This window comes from Aythya ferina (genome assembly GCF_964211825.1).
Source record: "Aythya ferina genome assembly, chromosome: 7".
In the NCBI taxonomy this organism is placed as follows: domain Eukaryota; kingdom Metazoa; phylum Chordata; class Aves; order Anseriformes; family Anatidae; genus Aythya; species Aythya ferina.
The window spans coordinates 2,133,823-2,155,351 of NC_140302.1; the positions used below are offsets into that span (position 1 = coordinate 2,133,823).

The 21,529-nt window shown below is 38.1% G+C and overlaps 1 protein-coding gene and 1 long non-coding RNA gene across 7 annotated transcripts in view; one reads left to right on the forward strand and one right to left on the reverse strand.

The window, feature by feature from the left end:
• The window catches only part of ANK3 (ankyrin 3), a 351,417-nt gene that overhangs the window by 251,564 nt on the left and 78,324 nt on the right, over positions 1-21,529 (reverse strand). The window lies entirely within an intron of this gene.
• The window catches only part of LOC311439891, a 74,285-nt gene that overhangs the window by 1,362 nt on the left and 51,394 nt on the right, over positions 1-21,529 (forward strand). The gene's annotated exons all lie outside the window — the stretch shown is intronic.

Sequence of the window (21,529 nt, forward strand, 5' to 3'; positions counted from 1 at the left end):
TGTGAACTATAACCCAAAGTGTTAATAATGCTTAGGTATTTTTTCCATGTCAGGCCTAAAAGCACAGTGACTCTCCCTCCATGAGAGGAAAGCTCTGTTATTCACAATGAAAAACACAAATACAACTTCTCAACACATTTAAAAGCCAAGTAATTGCCTTGGTGGATTTAAGCCTCATTATCTATTCTGTGCAGACATTCTCTGCACTGTATCTTCTCTTCAAAGGAAAAGGTTATTTTCATATCCAGCGCAGCTAAATGAGAATGGACCTTTTTGCTTTTTGCAGTAATTCTTAAATTCATTCCCACAGCTAAGGGATGATTCAGAAGGCACCACAATATTTCTAGCTTTGCATAAACATTGTCCTGTTCGACATCCTTCCAAACCTCACTGTACATCTTGCCAGTTCCGACTTTAGTAGCAAAACCATTTCCACATTAGGGTTAAGATGCCTTACGGTGTTTAGACTAGACTTTTCCCCCACATCTAACCCGTTCAATTCTGCTAGTCCAAAAGATGAGCCACAAATAAGCAAGTCCTTGGCAAGAAACTGCTGGAAACATGGCCTTGATACTTCTGTAAGTTACACAGTGCTTCTCATTATTATTGATTCCTGTATTTGTTAGGCTTGCTTTCTAGTAACAACGAAGAAATGTTGCTGTCATAAAAACAATACCTTACAGGAATATCTCCTTGAACTTATATTTCTTCAGCTAGGCTAAGCCAAAACATTTTGCTGGGATAGCAATACCATATACTTTTAGTACTGAAGTGCTTTGTAAGACATCTGTACAGGTATGCCTCCTCTGCTTAACTGCAATCAAAATTATCACGTTGTATAATGAAATACAAACTTGTTAGCTGCATAGGCTGTTTTCTACCAACATGGCTAAATGCAAATACAAGTTTCATTACAAAAGCTCTATACTTGTATTTGGACACCTTAGCAAATGCTATGCCATCATCATAGAACTAAACTTTTCTCACTATCAGTAATGATGGAAAGTATGTAACTAGGAAGCTGAAACAAAAAAGACAAAACCAGCTGCAGACTGCAGCGCACTAATTTAAAAACAACCAAAAAATCCATTGTCAGTATTTTACACCACGTTGAAAATCACAAAGAAGTGAAGAGTGTGTGATGTGGTAGCAGCACAAGAACTGTGTTAATTAAGAAGTTAAAGGTGAGACAAAATCCTACAGAAGTGAACAATTTGAGTTGTAGCTCTGTCAAATACTGGAACTAAACGCCCTAAACTCTTTCAACATGAGTTGACAGGATTTTCTAAACCTGGGCAAGGGCAAGCCTGCCATCCCACCCTGGCAGCTTTTCCCCTTTGGTGGGAGGTCCATCATGGAACCTCCTTTGTGTGCATCTTGGGACAGAGCTTTAACCAAGAACAAGTCAGTGCGAAGGAGCAGAAATGTAAAGGGCCAAGCGTTAATTCTACCTTGAAACATATTTTGAATCCAAGTCATCATGGAAATCATTAGCACTTTTGCCTCAAGAATGTTGGCCTAATAATAAGGTGGAGCCTCACATGGCCAAATAACAGGTTATGAGTTTTCCAAGCACGGCCCTGAACGGTGCGTGGATTCCCAACCTACTTGAGCATTGCTCCACAATCTCACATGGCTAAAAGGAGAAACAATGGAGAAACTGGTGACAATCAGGACAGAACCCTGAAAAACTTTTCCAAAGAAACATAAAGGATTGAGGATAGTCCTACCTATAAAAATATTTTTACAGCCATTTAATTCTTCTATTTTTACAATCATCACATAAATAAGTAGGATATACAGATGCACTACTTTATGAGATACAAAACCCATCATGAGAAGTTCATGGATAAAGTTTTCTCACCTCAGCAGCATTAGCAAAGACCAACATGACAAACAAGGATTTGTCAGTATTTTTTGCTGGAGGCTGAAAGCTAACTGGAAAACATACTGAATTGGCTACCTCCTGCTTTTATTCTACTGAAAAAGAAAAGAAAAAACGGTACTTTTACTATGGGCATAGAAAAGCCCTGACTATAGTGGAAAAGAATCTGTGAAATTACTAGCTAGACAGTTTACAACGTAAATTAAGAGTGAGCTTCAGTTAAATTGAACTTCAGCAGAATACTTAACCAGTGATTTTCACCTGGAGAAAGGGGTGAAATTTTTCCTTAGAATGAAATTTAACTACTACTTTATTTGCTTGTCCTTGAAAGATCAACCTTTGTGGGGTCTAGTTTCAAGTCTGCAAATTTTCTTCTGGAACTCAAAAACAGCAAAAGAGCACCCAGAAGAAAATAGTACATCACACAAGTTCAGTCTAGCCTTACAGGACACACATGGCCACACATCTATAGCAATTCACAAGCTACAGCATCAAAAATTTCAGGTATATTGAAGCTGATGACCTCAGTGAGTTTTACCACTTCTGAGAAAAAAGTAACGCTGACCATTAATGCCACCATCAAATAAATACTCTGCTTCCACTGGGAAGTGCATAGAGTACATGATGCAAGTGGCCAAATTGGAATTTTTCCAAAAAAAGGATAAACATCCCATCCTCCTCCAGTGATTAAATCTTGTCAGGATTTCATTCTTCCAGTAACTGCAGAATCTGTCTATGTGCATACATTATCAGATAAGTAAAAGACTCCTGAACAAATTAACAATTTCAGATGCAAAGCAGTTAATGGCTATTTAATACTCTGTTATCAATTGTCTACAAATAGCACTTTACACAGCATGAGAACATAGGCATAAATGAAGAGCAGGTGGAGTTTTGAGATAAATACCCATTTACAAATTTTTTGATGCACAACAGTTGTTTCCACTAATCATAAGTTTATTAGTCAAAATTTAAGCCAAGGTAATAAACGAATACTTTTTAGAAACACAAAATGAGCCAAAGAGGATAACTCTACTCATTTTAAATGTAAGTACTATTTTTGTTATATTTTTAATAAAAATATATTTCAAGTGCATTTATATATGGGAATAGAATTTCCACTATAAATGCCATTTAGCTTATTTTGATAAGCACGTGCATTTCAATAGGAATAGTAGTTTAGAAGTAGGCCCTGGAAATAAAGTCAATGACTTTGATTTGATTCTGCCATACGTTTTAAAAAAAAAAACACACAACACACATTGAGCAATGACATACAAAATCAGCTTTACCCTTACAAGTTGCCACGCCCAGAGCCTATTATCAGAAGGTTTATTTTGAAGAGTTGTTATTCTAGAGACAACTAAGAAATAGGTACGAAATATTCAGATACATCTTACTATGTTACAGTGCATGTTCAAAATAAGTTTTAAATTTTTACATGTTAATCGGCTGCTTTGGGAAATGGAGTTTTAATGACCTATATTCCCCGAAGACTTTCAACTACAGAATGAGAGAGAGGACAAGGAAATCCCAAAGAGATACGAAGGCATTTTAGGCTTCCTTTGGGAGGGTCTTCTTACCTGGAGAGATTTGGAACTACCTGTACACAGTGGAGGTTATCCAATAAGAGTACCAATAAATCTTTGACTTGCTGGTTTTTTTTTGTTTGTTTGTTAGTTTTCAAATTTAAATAATTTAGCCCAATATTTATGGGAGTTTTGCAAAAATAATAGAAATCAAGTCCTAGCTGCATCACATCAGCCAGTCCTCATCATTAAAAGCCAGGTATATGACTTGGCCATTAAGTCCTACAGGAAACCCAGCCTAGAAGAGCTACAACATTCATGCAATTCTCCTATCTCCGTTATTCTGGAAGTTCTTGATTTAGTTGCTTCTGATGAGCACAAATTACTATGATTGCTGCTGGGGAGAGAGAGAAGTTCCCAAATTAGAAGTTTCCTTCCATGAAACAGAGCCAATAGTTCATCCATCCCTGGAAATCCTCTCATAGTTAGGATAACACAGTATAAAGTTTCTTTCTAGTTATTTACCACCTTACAATGTCCAAATAAGAAAAGCAGGGTGGATTTAAGACATTGTGACAACTTGAATTTCAAATGTCATAGATTGATACGTGAGCCAGTGATGCTCATAAATGTAAGTTACTGAAAAAAGCCTGAGGTTAAACTTCCTGCAGATTGTAGGCCATAATATCAGCAAGTAGACATATGTAGATGATGGTACCTGAGTAACAAAATGCTCTCTTGGTCTGGATATCAGTAGAGTCTTTTCCAATTGCTTTTCTGCCTTCCAATACTACTTCAGTCTTGTTTCTGTTGACAAGGACAGCTAGTTTTCATCCCAAATTCACTCTCAAATTGTCTCACTACATCAGATGTTTACAAACCCTGCCCTTGGCCTGATGTACATTTTAAGTGGCATTGAAACAGCTTTCTTTTGACATCCCATAGGAGAGGGCAGAACAGCAGGCCCCAGCTATGTTTGGTGTCTAGTTCATTTTCTGCTCCTTTCTACTGACTCTTAACAAAATAAATAAATAAATTAGAATGATCCAAGGTTCACAGAAAAAAGATAACTTCACAAAGCTCAAAATGATTTTTTTCTATAGTCAACAACAGTCAGTCTCCATATATTTGTGATTCTGTTACAGAAGTTACTTGTGTGTTAGCAACGTTAAAAACAACCCCCCCACACACCTTACAGCATTTTGCAAATCATGGTAGTTCCAAACAAGGAACTATCATAACAGCTAATACCATAACCTACCATGTAACGTAAACCATTTATTAAACAAATACAGATTAACATTCTAGAACTGTAAATATTCTCATATATATCAGAAAGGATGGTTTAGAATATTTCTATATAGAAGAATGTATTATGTGAATACATACACACATACGTATATAGCCTGTAGCCGGAAGAAAAAAACAACTTATAAAGCAGAATACGAATAAATGATCATCCAAGGAGAACTGTTACAAGACCTTCAGGTATGATGAAACCAGGTATGCAGTGCCTATACTTTTATTTATTTGTAATCATGTATTGTATTTGATTTTTAAAATTATTATTAAATCTTCCATAAAGATTCAGGGAAATGGTTTAATTTGAACAAATGCTTGAAGAGACATTGTAAACAGGTTTTCAGCTATTTTACCATATATTAAAGATGACAGAAGAGATTACAAGAAGTGATGAAATTCATTCACAAATAAAGCCTAAAAATAAATTGTTTTTTATGGTCTGAGGGTAGGAACTCATTTTGGCTCTCCCCCAGAATGAACTGTTAAATCAAAAGATACATTGCACTCAACTCACTAGTGGTTCCTTACAGCAAATCTCACCAACTCTTCCCATCATCAAAGTTTTCATGTAACAGATAAGGTTCCACTCAATTTGTAGAAATATGGGTACGTGCAGTTGCAAGTGATAAGGCAATAGCAATGCCAGACAACTAATGCATCAACATGACAGGAGATTCCTTCAACTTACTGATTTTGCCACCAGGCAAACTCATTGTTTGTCACAGCCACGGGACCGTACAGAAAATACCAGACTTGTGGGTAGACTGGCTTTTGATACACATCCACAAGTGTGAAAGGCAGTGAGGAACTGGGAATTTTTATCCCTGGAGTAGAAGGAGTAATATGTCCCTTTGAAAATATTTTGAAACACCTCAGAATAGCCATGAGTAGAACAGGGAATGGAGGGGACGTTATCTTTTAGTCATTTACCCAATGCTTCTACAGATACTTAATGGAAAACTTATTTAAAACTCTTTTGCAGTAACACCTCTTGATTTTGAGGATTTAAGTCGACCCGCTCAAAGACATTCATATGTCATACTACTACGAAGTGCTGCTATAAAATGCAAATTTTTTTATTTTTTTTTTCCTTCTTTGACAGTGCTACATAATACTGAGCTCACTTGGAACTCCATCTGCCATAACACTGAAATGAACAAGCTCCTTCTTCATTTTTTTCTTTAAACATTAGTTCACAGTGGTATGTTTCCATCCTTATGAAAATCTCCCCTGCGTTGTACATCTCCTGGAGCACAATTAAGTACCTGTAAAACCTGACTGACTAATTTCCAATTTATAAAAAGTAATGCAATTATCTTGTTCAAATTAGATTTAATTGCAAGGCTTCTGAGTGGTCTAAGAATATTTTCTGGATACATACTCTGCTGAAAACTCTCGTCATTTTCAGTAAGGTATGCAACATCCATTTCTGGTTGTGTATACCTCTCCTCCTAGTTTGAGGATCTATGCTTAATTACACCACCCTTCAACATACACTGAAATAGTATCTGGTTTCCGAAGTGAAATGTTTAAATCCAAAGGAAAATACTAACAACCTTGCAAAGAAGCATGTCCAAAAATTCTGCAATCGGGGAAAAAAACCTCCACAGAAAACTAGTATCCATCAGTCCTACAAGGCAGTTCCTTCCCATTTTATCCTCCTTTCAGCAGTGCCACAGAGCTGGTTTCCAGGAGCACAACAGGCTGCTGTTAGACGTCAGCTGTTAAGTAGTAAAAACGCTATAATGGTGGCTGTGAAGGTTGAAAATACCCCACTTAGCATCTTCCTCAAATCATATACTCCAATAGCATCCACAGTCCCTGCATGTCAGCATTCTCCTATTGCCTTTATTGCTTTCATTCCATAAACTGGGATCAGAAATGAGAGCCAAAGAAAGTGGTAACAGTGTAGACAGGGATGCCTCAGTGCCACGTTCACTTACCTGTAAAGCGCAGTGTTTGAGCTCGCTAGTCTCAGAAATTAGTTAATCTTTTTAGATGACTGCTGATTATCTCTGACACAAAGAAGGATTACATGAGGCAGAAAAATAATTTGTTTTTAATAGACATTGATTGCTTATATTGGGGAAGGAAACAAACATATTTATCAAGATATCATTAAACATTTTCCATTCTGTTTTCTGAAGAGCAGATGTAACAATGAGACAGGTGGTGGAAATATAAACCCTTCTAAAACCTCCAGGGTGTTTTCTCAGGAAGTGTCTAATGATTGTCACTAGATCTGTTGCAGCGCTTACTTTATAGGCTAACGTGGTGTAAGTAGTTGCTGGGGTTTTGCCAGTGATCTCCTAGGCAACTGACTGCTCAAAGGAGCCACAAATAGAAGCAGTAAACCCCACTCCTGACTTCAGTCTCAAAGCTGTTTGCACTTGTAACATTCACCGTGCAAAAAATATGCATCGTACAAAGGTATGGGTGGTCAAAAAAAATCACATATTCCCTTTCTTAACATACTACAACCACAAATGTTGGCACTAATGCACAAATCGGTATTAATTCCCAATAAAATAACCAAATTGCTGATAAAAATGTTTCTAACTTGATAGATTTTACCAAGAAAATCTCAATTAACAGTGCAGCATTCACGTAGACTGCTGTAATACGAGGTGACCCTTTAGGCTCCTCAGGCATGAGAAAATGAAAATTTATTCTGTATATTTTAAAGATTATGATTTATTATATGCTTACTTATGTTTAGCCTACAATGCAATCTTAAATTTATTAAACTTAGGTCACTCATGCATTTTATTCAGTAAGACAAACAGCAAGTGAAAACCTGGCGTGAGTAATGTACTGTCAGCTGTTCCAAGTAACAAGTTCATATATTATTTTATTTCATCTCTCTAAGAAAAACAATTAGTCATTCATGTTTGCTCATTAAATGCAATTTTTAATTTTCTTAAGCAATTGTCCTTGAAACTCATTTGTAAAAACACAGTATTTCTTATGTGAATAAATATTAGACTTATTCATAAATGATTATCTACACAGTAGGCTCATATCCGAGTTTCCTCTGTGTTTATATAAAGTGATGATGTTATTGGACAATGGCTAGTTTTCTCTGTCTATTCAAAGGGATTGGGGAAGAACTTAGGAGTTCTCTTGGCAAATCAGATTGAAATATATTTTAAAGCTAGAAATAATATAAAATGTGTATCCTTTCAGGAAAGGGTATTCCCTGAGTTATTAAAACACAGAGTTCAGATGATAGGTAACAGCAGGCATAGATTTGTTAACAATGTAAACAGAACCAAAACATAAGAAATCTCATGCTGCTAACTTATGTCAGTGTTACTCTGATAAGGTCAGAATTTATTTTAAAAGCCTCCTACCATCTCTTTACAGAGACACCATCAAGGAAATACATAAGTAAGCACATTACTCATACAGACACCTTTTTAAAACAGACAAGAAACTTATAAGATACATGGAAGTGTACACAATTATATCAGTTTTTATTTGAATAAATGCAAAATTCCGTTTTAAAATTAGAAACAGTTTTGTATGTGCATAAATCCTATCCACTTCATTTTAAATGTTTCACTAAATAAAAAGTGTCTTACAACATCTTGTTTAGGCCAAGTAAAGAGATTTACTGTAATTTGGAACTGTACCTTTACAGGTTGTAAATCAGAGCTACAAAAATGTATGGTTGAAAAGGGACTCAATGCAGTTCATGATTAAAGAAAGAAATGAAGTACAAAAGCTAACTTGGGTATCAGAAACAGCCTCAGCACATCACACAGACCTTGAGTTAATCTACTTTTCAGCTGTGCAGCATCTGAGATAACTTGCACAGGGATGTCTGTGCGACATCTGCATAATGTTGTATTGTGTCCTGCAGACACAGCCTGAATAACCTATCAGATTATCTGCTTCAATGTCTCCTGATACAGGGTGTGTAGCTTCCAGATACACAGCATATCTGGAATTTAACTGCTATATCACGCTTATCTGCAGAGCCAAGAATCCAGTTCTGAGTAGATGGTGCTCTCTTTAACTGCTCTTCAGTTGAAAGTGTTGAGCATTAGTAGGCCCGTCCTTAGGTGAGCAAATCAGTCAACAACAGCCTATTAGTGAGCAAGGCATCACTTCAGCTGCTGGGGCAACCAGCACTCACCTCATGAGGTCATTCCCTTCATTTTCTTGAAAATTAGATTCTGGTTGGAGTACTAACAGTGATTAATTTCTGTTTAACAGCACATCTGAAAGCTTTCACAACCACTGCTCACATGAAGAATCTGGGTGGGCTAAGCCACCAGAATAGGCACAGCCAGTGCTCACTAAGCTGTTGGGTAGATCACACAACAGGTCTCAGCTGGACAAAGGCAATGGCTAAGGGTTTTGCAGGCTTAACCTCAGATGCACAAGGTAGCTGGTAGCAATATCATTGCAGGTTTTTCTGCAAAACAACGACAGGTCTGATCAAGACCTTACAACGAACAATAATAGCTAAGAAGATGACAAAGTATGTAGATATTCTTTATCAGTTTTTACAAGAGGCAATAGCATTGAGGAAGGCCGAAGCACAAAAAAAAATTACGAAAAATCACAACTGTACTGAAGGACCTAAGGCTATTAGAAAATGAGGGTAAATGGCGTTCTTCAGTATTGATTTTATCCAAAGAGTGACAAGGAATAAGTGTGAAGCGAGACCTCCTGCTTCAGGAGTCTTTCATCTGTGCATGGACAATTTTTGCAGTGTGCCATTAGACTGGAGAGAAAAACAGCTGCTTGGACAAATTACAGCACAACATTTGTTCAGTGTTTACAACCAAGTGCTTGTGCCATTCCTTCAAAGAGTTATGAGTGGGAAGTTTCTTTGCTATCAAAGTTCTGCTCTCTGAGGAAACTAGAAGCATTACTTCGAAAAACACAGACAAATAGATCATTGTCAAAAGATATTCTGAAGCACAGAAGAAAATCTGTGAATTAATTCAAGGAGAAATTTATGAGGACACATCACATTTTACATTAAATGGGCTGAAAATGAAATCATGCTGCATTTTTGGGGAACAAACTGCATTGCAAGTCTGCTAGAGAATTACAAAACCCAAAGGACACAGGTATATTAGTTTAACTACAAGTGAGTTGCTACGATGTGAGCACATTTGTCCACAAGACACAAACCAAAAATTCTCGTACCCTTTGCAGTGCCTGACTTGCCACAGAAAGACAATGGTGAAAAATTGCACCAAGTTTGTTACATTTCCACTTGCCTGTGTATGTTCTGTAAATGATACGAGGGGAGAACCAAAAGACCTGGCCCCTCGTTCTGAACCACAAGGCAACATCATGAGAACAAAAGGTAAAACCTAAGTAATTAAGTTATACAGACCTCTGATAAGATCTCTATAGTCACGAAGAGCGGGCTAAAAGATACTGCAGGAGGTGAATGAAAAGAGAATGGGTTAGAGGCAGTGACTGAGCTGGGCAAGTCTTAGAAAAATTGGGATACCGAATATTAACTACATGAAGAAAGTGGCAAATGGCAGCATGGCAAAAGCACAAAAAACACCTGCTGAATTCCCAATAAGTCTAGCATGGGAAAAAAAGGAACTCAGAGCTTACAGAAGAGAATGAGCTTAGAACAAACATAGCCAGGAGAAAGCCATGGAATCAACCAACTCTATGTCAGTAGAAGCGAGCAGAAAATGACAGATTTCAGAACTCTGCAGTATATAAAGCCAAGCAATGCTAGGAGAGAAGGGAGACTTCTCAGGGCACAGTCAAGGTTAGCTAATGATTTCTATGAAAAAGGAACACATTACTTTTCTCTCAGCTGCTAACACTGACCCACTGTTTTACAATATGGTGATATTAGGAAGTATTTGCTGGATCAAGTGAAAAAAAGATCCAAATCAGTAAATTATAATACTAGCAAAAGACGTTTAGATGTAGAGCTTAGGGATATGGTTTAGTGGGGACTGTAGCGTTAGGTCAGAGGTTGGACTTGATGATCTTGAGGTCTCTTCCAACCTAGAAATTCTGTGATTCTGTGATATATGTCCTGTAAAATCAGGTCTAATAACCCTCTTATCCTAATAAGCACTGTTCTTCAGAAGACACTGTTAACATTCTACTGCCAAAAAAGTTAGCTAACCCCCCCCCCCCCAAAACTGTTTTTTTTTGCTTAATCACAGCAAACAGGAAACTAAAAAATCATTGTTAAATGCAGTAGTATACTCTCAAAGTGGTGATTCTGCAGTGTTTAAACCAAGCAGTCCAAAAAAGAATACGACATTCTTTGGTCTGCAGAGAAGCAGCCTTGCTTGTAGTCAGTGCAGCCTTGCACTTGCACTCCATCAGAGACTCCAGACACTTCTGAAGAGCCACGGATCAATTTAGTTTCTGCGCCCATTGTTAAAGAGCAGTGGTTCTTGTTTCATAACTGATGGCATGCTGATAACCACCTTCACTTACAGAAACTGATCACAAATTCCCAAGAACTCCTCCTACCAGGAAGCTGGAGAAGGAGACAGATGAACGTGGACATACATGGAGACCATAAAGGCAGTGTAAATCCTTCATCTGAACAAGATCAACTTTCTGTCCCAGAATGTAAGACTGAAAATATCAGTCCTCTCTGAATTCATGTCCCTGGACGGCAAATGCTACTGCTCTGCAGGGAGCAAGCTAGGCGCAGACCTGGGCTTTACTCTGGCAGGGCAAACTGCAAGGAGCCTACTACCCAATCTTGAAACACTCACATAAAAATTGTCAAATGCTCTGACGATGCTGGGGAAAAAAAAAAAGAAAAAAAAAAAGTGAATTCATTGAATTCATTAAGTGGGATTCTAGATCTGAATTCTATCATGTAAGCATCTGATTTTATGACACCATATAGTATGGTTCCAGTTTTCACTGTTTGCAGTTAGAAAGGTATGTAAAGATGATTTTTTTTCTGCACAGAAGTGAATAATAACTAATACTGTGAAATGTGTGTTGGTTCCATTTACATTTCAAAATTTCAAAACAATCTGCTACATCTTTCAGGTGGCATTTTCCATGCCTTGCAATTCACTGTTAAGAAACAGACTACTGAGAAACAAGGGATTTCTAGACATCCAGAAGAGTACTTGACAAAACAAACACTTCAACATTTAAAGTGACATGTTACATTTTGGGGGAAAAAGGATTTCCAACAGGAAGACTTGAATTCTTCAAGAAATCTATTCTACTCCCAGAAGCAGCATCTATAAAAAAAAAAAAAAATGTGTCTTATGAAAGTAACCTGGAGGTCACTCTCCTGATCATGGCTGTCAGAAGTAAAATTGCTGAACAGCTGTGCTACAGTCAGATAAAACAACTAAACTGAAAAGTAACTGAGGCAGCTCTTTTAAAATGTTTCCATCCATAGTTTGTTGGCCTCATTCCACTGAGCAGATAGACTGCAGTTAAAGCACACATCCACCCTATTAATTCTTTTTATCACATATGAACACGTTCACAGCCAAGCAAAAGATGCTGTTAATAGTACCCAACATGACATTTCATCCTCCCAAAAGATGGGTTGGTTGCTTGAGAGCCACTGTAAGCCAGTCTAAATGTCCAAAGAAAAAATAAACTAAGCCTACAACCAAAGGAAAAAAAATAAAACAATTTTGAAAACTGAAACTCACTCCATATCTGATCTGATTTCTTTGACAAGAAAATAAAAACTTAGCACATGCTATTTTAGAGGATAACACCTTTCTTTATGCCATTCCAGTTCACAATGGCAGTGATTAAAAAGTGGCTGTCTTCATTGTTTGAAGGAAAGTATTTTCTCTGCCCAAGGATACCGTGAATGCACATAACAATAAGATGTACAAACTGAAACAGATTGTTACTGATATCTCTTGGAATTTAATATTTTAATGATTGCAGATGGATCCAACCTTAGTATTCAAGATTATATAATTGTGTAACTATGAGAAGTTCAGACATGAGAAAATTAGTTTCACAATGAAATTCCAAAAAGGCTGAGAATCTTAATTTGCATTTTTGTAGAAAATCATCTGGCTCCACCCCCAGTAGTCTATCTCATCTCTTCATTGGGTATCATTAGTCCAGTACTCTCAAGTAAAACAAGGAGGGAGTTGATAAGGTTGGACTGAAGTGGGGGGACTGAAGACAAAACTGCTGCTGAGATCAGGTTTTCCACACGGTCACTACACCTATGGTTTGAATCCTTAAAGTTTTCTGAGCAAACTCCACACCTTTTTGCTAGGCTTCTCTCTCTGATATTTTGGGAAGATAAAGACTGAAAATGGTACTGCAGGGAGTTGCAAAGGATTCTCCAAGAACTCCAGTGATATGAATTAAGCTTACTTAAATCTCCACTTACCTGTAAAGGCTGGTAAAAAACAAACTGCAAAACTTGGTAAGTGGATTTAGCACATTCACTGTTAAAGTTTTTCCTCCTGTGTTTTTAGGAGTGAGGTGGTGGTGTTTTCTTCTCCAGAAAAGACAGTGGCTTTCATAGTAGTTTTAAAATAACTTTATTCACCAAAATAATTTCTGTTGCTTTTGGTACAATGCCAGCTAATTCCACAGCTGAAGATGATAACAAAGAGCCTGCTTTTGATCCACTACTTATTTCATGAAAGGAAATCCCCTTTCAGACACAACACTGGCATTGTTTTCCATGAAGTACCATGCGTTATTTGGCATCAAGACAATACTTTGCATTTCATCTAAAAGTACCAAAATTTACTTCACGAAACTGGCATGCACAAGTGTTATATATCCCACAATTATTTCAATAAATATCAAATCAACCTCATTAAACGTCAAGCACAAGCACATCATAACATATTACACTAATACCAGAGTATGGAGAAAACAACAACAGACGCTTAAGGAAATTATTTGGTGGAAAAGAACTATAAAAAACTACAGTATTTTTTATTCTTATATTTTTTAAGCCAAATCAGACATCCTTCTAAAAAACATACTTCTGTTGAGCTAGAAATTATGGAGCTGATTAAAGAAATCACAGGGTAAAATTTTCTGCCTCATGCTGTGGAACAGTTTAATCACCATAACTCTTCTTAGCTCTGTGCTATGAATTCATGAATTTCAGATAAGTCAGGCATGCTTTGCAGATCCTGAAAGAGACTGAAATGCTCGGGGGTATTAGCATGAATACTGGAAGCCAGCTGGAACTTGGGCAGGTACTATACCCATCTCAAAAAGGTGTGATCACAAAGGTGTCAGAACAGGGAAGCTACTCAGAATAAGTGGGCAACAGTTTAAGGAATCTGAGACACTAACTTCTGGCACCTCTATACCCAGATTTTAAACTGATCTTCCTACTAAATTCTCCCCAAAAGGTGGATTCAGCTCACAGAATTTATCTACCTCAGAAGTCCTGCAGAGATATGAAATACACAGCATTACGCTATTGTGAATTACACAAAGGAAAGCATTAAAGATGCTAAGAGTCAGGTTAATAATTTATTGACTGTATTTTACCATGGTTACCTGCATTCATAAACAATGAGAAAGGACTACTTATTTTGATGCTTCAGGAAACTGAAGGGAATCTTCAATACTGATGAACTAGACTGAATAAGGGTATTATATGAGGACACTGGAAGCTGCTTTGGGAAGACTAGTGTCAAAAAAAAAAAAAAAAGCCTGCTAAGAAGGTTTTTTTTAACTGACCTTTACTGTTAATGGAAGAAGAACGCAAAGGAACCAAAAATGTGATTCTGGAAGATTGGTGCAGTTTACTAGGATTTGCTTTTCTGACACATGAAATAGCTTTACCATAACTTTGCTGGAAAAATCCTTTAAAAATAAACCAGTGTTTGCAACACGCTACAAAAAAGCAACCTAGCAAGGTCTTCTATTTTCAGCCATGTTGTACATTCCCACATGCATGAAAATCATTGTGGAATCTTTACTATTTCCAAGATACTCAAGAGTTTATGTAGGATTCTCAGAAGGGGCACAGCACTGTACTAACACAGCAGCAGAACTTCCACGCTACAACTGGTTTTCATGAGCCAGCTGAATGCAGTTATCTACACCACTCCATGAAAACACACGAAGCTTTACAAAGTGAGTTATTTGACAGGGGAAGAGCAGGAAGATAGTGAAGATTAAGAAAAATAATTAGGCATGAAAAATTCAGTTCCCTGTGTCAGACTGCTCTTCTGAAAGTTGCAAAAACTACTTGGGAAAGTCCATAGCATGTTTGAGAATTCTGGTGATGTATACCAAACCCATTCTGTATTACTACTGGAGACACCTGGGAAAAGGCTTGCATGGAAATACTCCAGGAAGCCATTACAGGAGTTAACTGCAGGCCTCACATTGCTCATGGTAAGGAAGAAAGTACCATTGCTTTACGAGCCGAATTCTAATGGCTGCTGGTTCACTGGTCACAAATTTGTGAAACAGTTGACTTTTCAGTTCACAGCTCGGATATAATTCAAGAAGGTAATGTAAGATTTCATACGAAAAGCTACAGAAATGACAAAATATGGGGAAAGTTTCTGTCCCCCATTTCTACACTCACTGTTGAGGGAGAAAATAGAGCATCCACGGAGGATATGGAGATCAAACCAAGGACTCTTGGGTTGGCAGGAGCAGGCATTTACCTAGCAGCTACACAAAACAAAAATTTAAAAAGCCTCTCCATCCTATAGACTCCTTGCAAAGGCCTGAACAAAACTCTTATCCAGTTGGAGAAAACAGCTGACTTGGGACAGGAGGGACAGTCCAGCCATTCAGCTCCTAGGACTGTCAAAATACAAGAATAGCAGCAGTGCATTGCTGTTGCCTTACACCAAACCCTGAGACCTTCCCACGGGCTGGTTGACTCTGGGCTCCCCCTAACCCCTACTCATCCCAGAAACAAGTTTTCTCCCTACTAGCTCTCCAATTTCCCCTTTTTGTTACTACTACCCCCATCCTTACAGGCCTTCTGGATTTGTCTTAGGCAAAACTAATTGAATGATAGAAGTTAGGGAGACATGGAACTATTGTGGTCATTCATATTCTCCTTCGCCTGCTTACATATTTTGCTCCACAAACTTGTAGCCTTTAAATGGTGAAGTCTGAAGACAAGGACCAAGTCCTAACCTCACATAAAATGACTCTGATTATAATTGTGACTTCCATTCAGCTAGTGAGAAACCACTCACAATTATACAAGAACTTTTCCTCTCAGACTCCTCCACATCTCCCCAAAACAGCAACCAAATGGAAAGCTGCTATTTTTCAAACTGTAGTCTTTCTTGACTGCTTTCTCACTGTAAACACAATCCTTTTCTCCCAAGAACATCCTTAACCCATCTTCCATTAACGCTTAATATTTTATGGTGGCTATCCAGTGAGTAGCATGTGTGCACAAGATAACCATGACAACAAATAATTAGCAGTTTTTAGCTGGCTGAATGCCACCTGTGAAGAAAACAACAATTCCTCCTCTTGCAAGGGAGGACGGGAAAGACTGACAGAGCTTTAAGACATCTTGCATTAAACTATTCCATCCCTTCCCTACGGTGTAATTGCTTATTTGAACACATGAAGAGAACTAAGAGTTTTTGTACAGTAAACAGAGACAACAGTGCCCCTCCCCATCTCCCGTTAATTGGCTTTAAAAACAGCTGAAATAATGCAAAGGCAATTTGTATGATAAGCCAGAGCTATGGAGGTTTTATGTGTCTCCCCCCCCCCCCCCCCCCCCCTCCAAATTAAACCATTTCAGCTTTAACTGGTGACTAAAACTGAACTTGATTTTTCAGTTTCTCAGATTGTCATCAATTGCTTTTTCACTGTTGGGTCCTTTGTAGGCTTCTTTCATTTGCCTGCACATGACTGAAAATTAACTCATCAGCAAGCAACAAAAAGTTGTATCTTGGAACACATAATGGAAATGTTCCCCCCCTGTATTAGCAGGATTTGTCAGTGTTACCTGGAAGCCTGCATTCTCTCTTTCCCAGTTACCTCCACATACTGAGAGAGGGGACAAAATGCTTTCTGTTTACACCTCAGACAGGAACACAGTCCTTCTTGTATGAGGTAGCATCAGTCTCTCATCTCGCCTTACTCCACTCCACAGCAGAGATCTAGAAACTTGCTCCCAAGTCATACCAGTTTGCGGAAGTGAAAGGAACAGACCTGGGCACCAATCCTCTGCCTACATATTGCTGTGATTCCATTTACTGTGATCTCTATACCTTATTCTGTCATAGGAAATTTGCAATAAAGACAACAGTTGCGGTCATTTCTGAGTTGAGATTTTCAAAGCAGCGTTAGAAATCCCAGGAAAAAATCCAAAAAAAATGTAATTTTGACTGAACTTTCAACGTCCTCCTACCTTTTCATTCTGGAGCCCAAATTCCATGAGCCCTCATCAGGGCACAAGAAGATTCAGTGGCAGGAAAAACATACCCTGCAGAGAGAACATACCTGAAATTCTACCTGCACCACTCAGCTCACATTCATGGAAGTGGTTATTCACAAAGGCTGCAACCCAGCTGGGCTCCTCCACAGCTAACGGTCCTAAAAGCAGGGTATTCTATTACCCGTAGAACCAGGACTAACCACTAACTCAGCCTTCTCCATCTCGTGCCAGAGTGCAGAAAAATCAGTGTATCAAAGAAATAAGAGGAATGGGAATTTTGGAGGAGATTTTTTAGATAGACAAAGATTACACCTCTCAAGACTTCCACCACGCTGTTAAAAACTATCCTGGAAAGACCTGGTAATTTCTGCAATTCACAGTTTATAATTCCAGTTTCTCAGCAGCCATCACGCCTGCATTATCATGTGCTTATAAGTTCTGGCACATCAGCCACTTGGGGACAAGCCACATGTGAGCCACCTTTTTTAAATGGGTAGACTAAAATTAGCTTCCTGCTCCTAACATGTCTGCTTCTCCAACAAGTGGCATGCTTTAAAGCACATAAATGAAGGAAGAGGTCAAGCTCATATCTTCTCTACGAATTGTACTGAAAAACATTACATTGAAGAAAAACGTTGCACGAGAGTAAGAGCCTGCATTTAAATCACATGTAGTACTGAAGAACAGCAAACAGAGGCAACAAAGTAGAGGAGAAGATGGGCAAATTGTTACTGAATACCTAAACACAGCAAAGCATTAATCAAACATGTTTTTACCTATATCAAGTTCATGGTATACAGTACAACATAGTGTGAAAGTTTTCACAGGGAGTGCTCTTCATTGTAAAGACAGAGCAGCAGATTGTTACCAATGAGATCAGGGTCTTTCTTGAAATCTTCACACCTGACACAATGTACCAGTCAAAGAGAACAGAATTACTTTTTTCATCCTCTGCTGTCTTTCCATACTTCGACATCCCTAAAGCAAGCCAGTCATTTTCAGAATGTTTCCAGAATGATGTACCTGATTCTTTGAAATAATACATATGCATTAGCAACATAAAAAGCTTCAAAACTGTACATAAAATCTGCAGCAACCTATGCTTGCTAGCACATCTGTACCAGTTTAAGTGGATGCTAGTGATTTAGCTCATCAGAAAAATAGGTTAACCATTAGCTCTATTTCTCCTACGTTTCCAGTATGACAGATGTGCTATGAACAGTCTTGAAAAGGACAGAACAAGAACTGACAATTTGTCACCCATAATTTCAGGCGGAAGCTTCCAGTCCTAAGTCCCTGCGTGCATAAGTTCAAACTTACAAATACGGTAGTTCTAGGAGCAACTCCTTCAATAATGAGTTCATCCCACTAGCGGTACTTTACCACTGTAAAATGGACGTTGTTATCCACATCTTTCTCACAGCGGGTCTGAGGAAAATGCACTTGTTAGCTCATACGTTCCAAAAAGTAGGCAAAGATTTTCCTGAAGTTAATTTAAATACATTATTTTCCTTGAAAATTCCACTGAAAGAGCAAAGAATAGAAAGTGTTTGGTATACTACTTTCTTTTAAGAAATTTCACATTTTTCGCTTAACATTTTTCTCAAAAAAAAACGTAGCATTTCCAGAGTGATGAAAGAAGACAACTAACTACCCAGACTTAATCCTGCCAGTGCCAGTGTCTTACAGGTAATAGGACATACAAGAGAAGAAGACAAATGCAAAACCAGGAAGCATGAATTAAAGTATTACCTACTACAACAGAGATACAGCAGGGTAACCAAACATGCCCTGAGAACATGCAGCAGCTTTTATGGCTGCTAATCCTGAGATACGGTCAGTCTTGGATAGCTCATGCCAAGAAACACCCAAGTGCTTGACAGGCCTTCATAGATGGCACTTTCTGCTTAGGCCACGCTGGCCTCATTCTGTTTTACTACAGCGAAGCTAGACAACAGTCAGAAACCCCTCTGCCCTTACCAGTTAATTCTTTGATTCTTTCCAGTTTGTTTACCCTTTCACTTACCCAGATCCAGCCTGTTTAATGAAAATCTCACATGATCAGATGTACCTGTCTACACGATGACAAATTATAAGGAGCTTGCTACTGTTAAAATTGTATTCTTGTTGGTCTACGAAAACTCAGTTGCTTTCAGAGGGCACTTTTACAATCCTACAATGACTACTTCAGCTACTTAAGTGCTGTGGAAATTTTAATACCTTTTACATGGTATGTTTATTTTGCAGCCAGCATACCACATGTAATGGCATTCGTTGCAGATACCTCAAAGGAAACTGCTTCACTACAAGCTCTGAAATTCACTACCCATGATATTCTGCAGTATCCTGTCAATCAGGGGTCATCTCTGCTGGTTGGTTATATTGGGTGAGTGAGGGCAGTTCATATGCCACAGCATCAGACTACAAGTTGATCCTTATAGGATTTATTCACAGCTTTATTTGTGATTGCCAATGGAACAAGTAGCACTACAGCAACTCTAAACTACTCAAGACCAAGAGTGCGGAAAAGAATCAAGGGGCCTGAAAATGTGGAGAATTGCAGTAGAAAATAGAATGCAGGGATCCTGGTAACCAGTTAGCCTCTGTTACGGTGCATAGATTGAGGTCAAACACATGAAGATGTGCCTCTTTTCACATCAGTACAGAAACAATTCATCAATAGCAACTTTAGAACACTGATAGAAAATTACTAAATCCTGCACATAATGTGCACTATTCTGTTTTAAGATAGCGACTGGTATCCTGCATTTTATGTGAATGTAGATACGATGCAAATTCGTTGATCATTTTAGCCTTCAGTGGTGGTGCCCGCTACTTTGCGCATCTGTTTTGATTCCAAACTGAATTGTTTTTATTGCTACCACATCAGCAATAAGCTTCCTCTTGCTGATCAGTGTCCCCTTGTGAGTTCTACATTCCTTGATTCTCGGAGTCTTGACATCTACTGCCTCTTTCCTGTTCCTTGAGGCTTTCTGTTTTCTGCTGTTCTACCTTAAAATCCAATCTTTCAAGCACATTAGTCCTCATAGATAAAAGAAAGCAAGCTAAGTAGTTCAAAACTGAGACATTTATGCTCAAATAATTGTTGCAAAGATTAATCTACTGTTGCACACAAGTTCAGGGATCAAAAACCAAGTAATTGTATTTTTACCTTGGTTTTAGTTGACTTTGCTTTAATTACTGCAGTTGGCAACTAGTTTTTCTTTGTTTTGGCTTATTATTTTTTAAAAAAGGGAAAAAAGCAGTGCCATAGAACCACTCAGAGATAGAACCACTCAGAGATGCTGAAGCTGTAGTAACGTTAACACAATATTAAATAAGCTTGCATCCACAAAAACAGTAATGCCATATATATCACGTTATGGGAAGTAGTTTATGCAACTATCTATCCAACATAAAGATGCTTTCCTTGAAAAGGGAAGCTAGTGCATTTCAACAAATAATTCAGTTGGAAGACAGTCATAAGGGTAGTCTGATACACTTGCATTATCTCCTTCTGGCATCATAGCTCTGCATCCAGATCTATAATTTGAGAAAGACAAGTTCTGCTTTATCTCAGGGAAGGGAATTGAACCCACATGTCTCCCAGTCACCATACAAAAGCTGGTTTTAGTTCAGATCTCCGTCCTGAACCAGCAGATGGTGGATTAAGCACAGAATTTCCATGCTATCCTGAGATGGGTCATTGTTACATGGATTATTCTGCTTTGCAAAACAGTGTTTCTAAATGGAGAAACTATCATTTGACTGACTTAGGAAAGTCAGAGTGGAAAGGGAGATTCCTGTCATCATATGTGGAAAGGATTATTGTTCTCATATCAATAAGAAATCAAATACTGATGAACATGAACTCAGATTTTTTTTTTCCCCTTCAACACATCTATGATCATTTCTACAAGAAAACTCTTACTTACTACATTTATATAGCTCCAGTCACACCCTATAATGGCATCTCTGAGGGAGACTAATCAGCTCTGCTTCCTGCCTGCAGTATATTAGGTCATCCTTCCCCCAATAGCCCTGCTCTCGAGTCACACAGTGCACTAAAGACAGGCAGCAAGAAGGACAAATCTGTTCTTTCCAGTCAATCTATATTAAGGGGCTTACACTGCAAAGCAAAGGAAGTGGGGAAAGAGGATACAAATAGATTAATATAATTACAGCTTGTAAATGATCCTAGGAAATTTAAACAGCCTGCTTGAAGAACGTAAAGAGACTGATGTGCTACCTGCATCCTCCACAGATCTCATAGAAATAATTAGAAGAGCCAAAATGTTTGTATCTCTTAGATTCAGCATGTCTATTTGAAATTTTTTTCTTTATTTCTGTAATAGTTGTGCCATTGGGTGAAGGTCTTCTCTTTGGAGGCAAAAAAATATATAATCAAAACCTAAAAAACCAATGCCTTTCATACATAGCAAAGGAGAG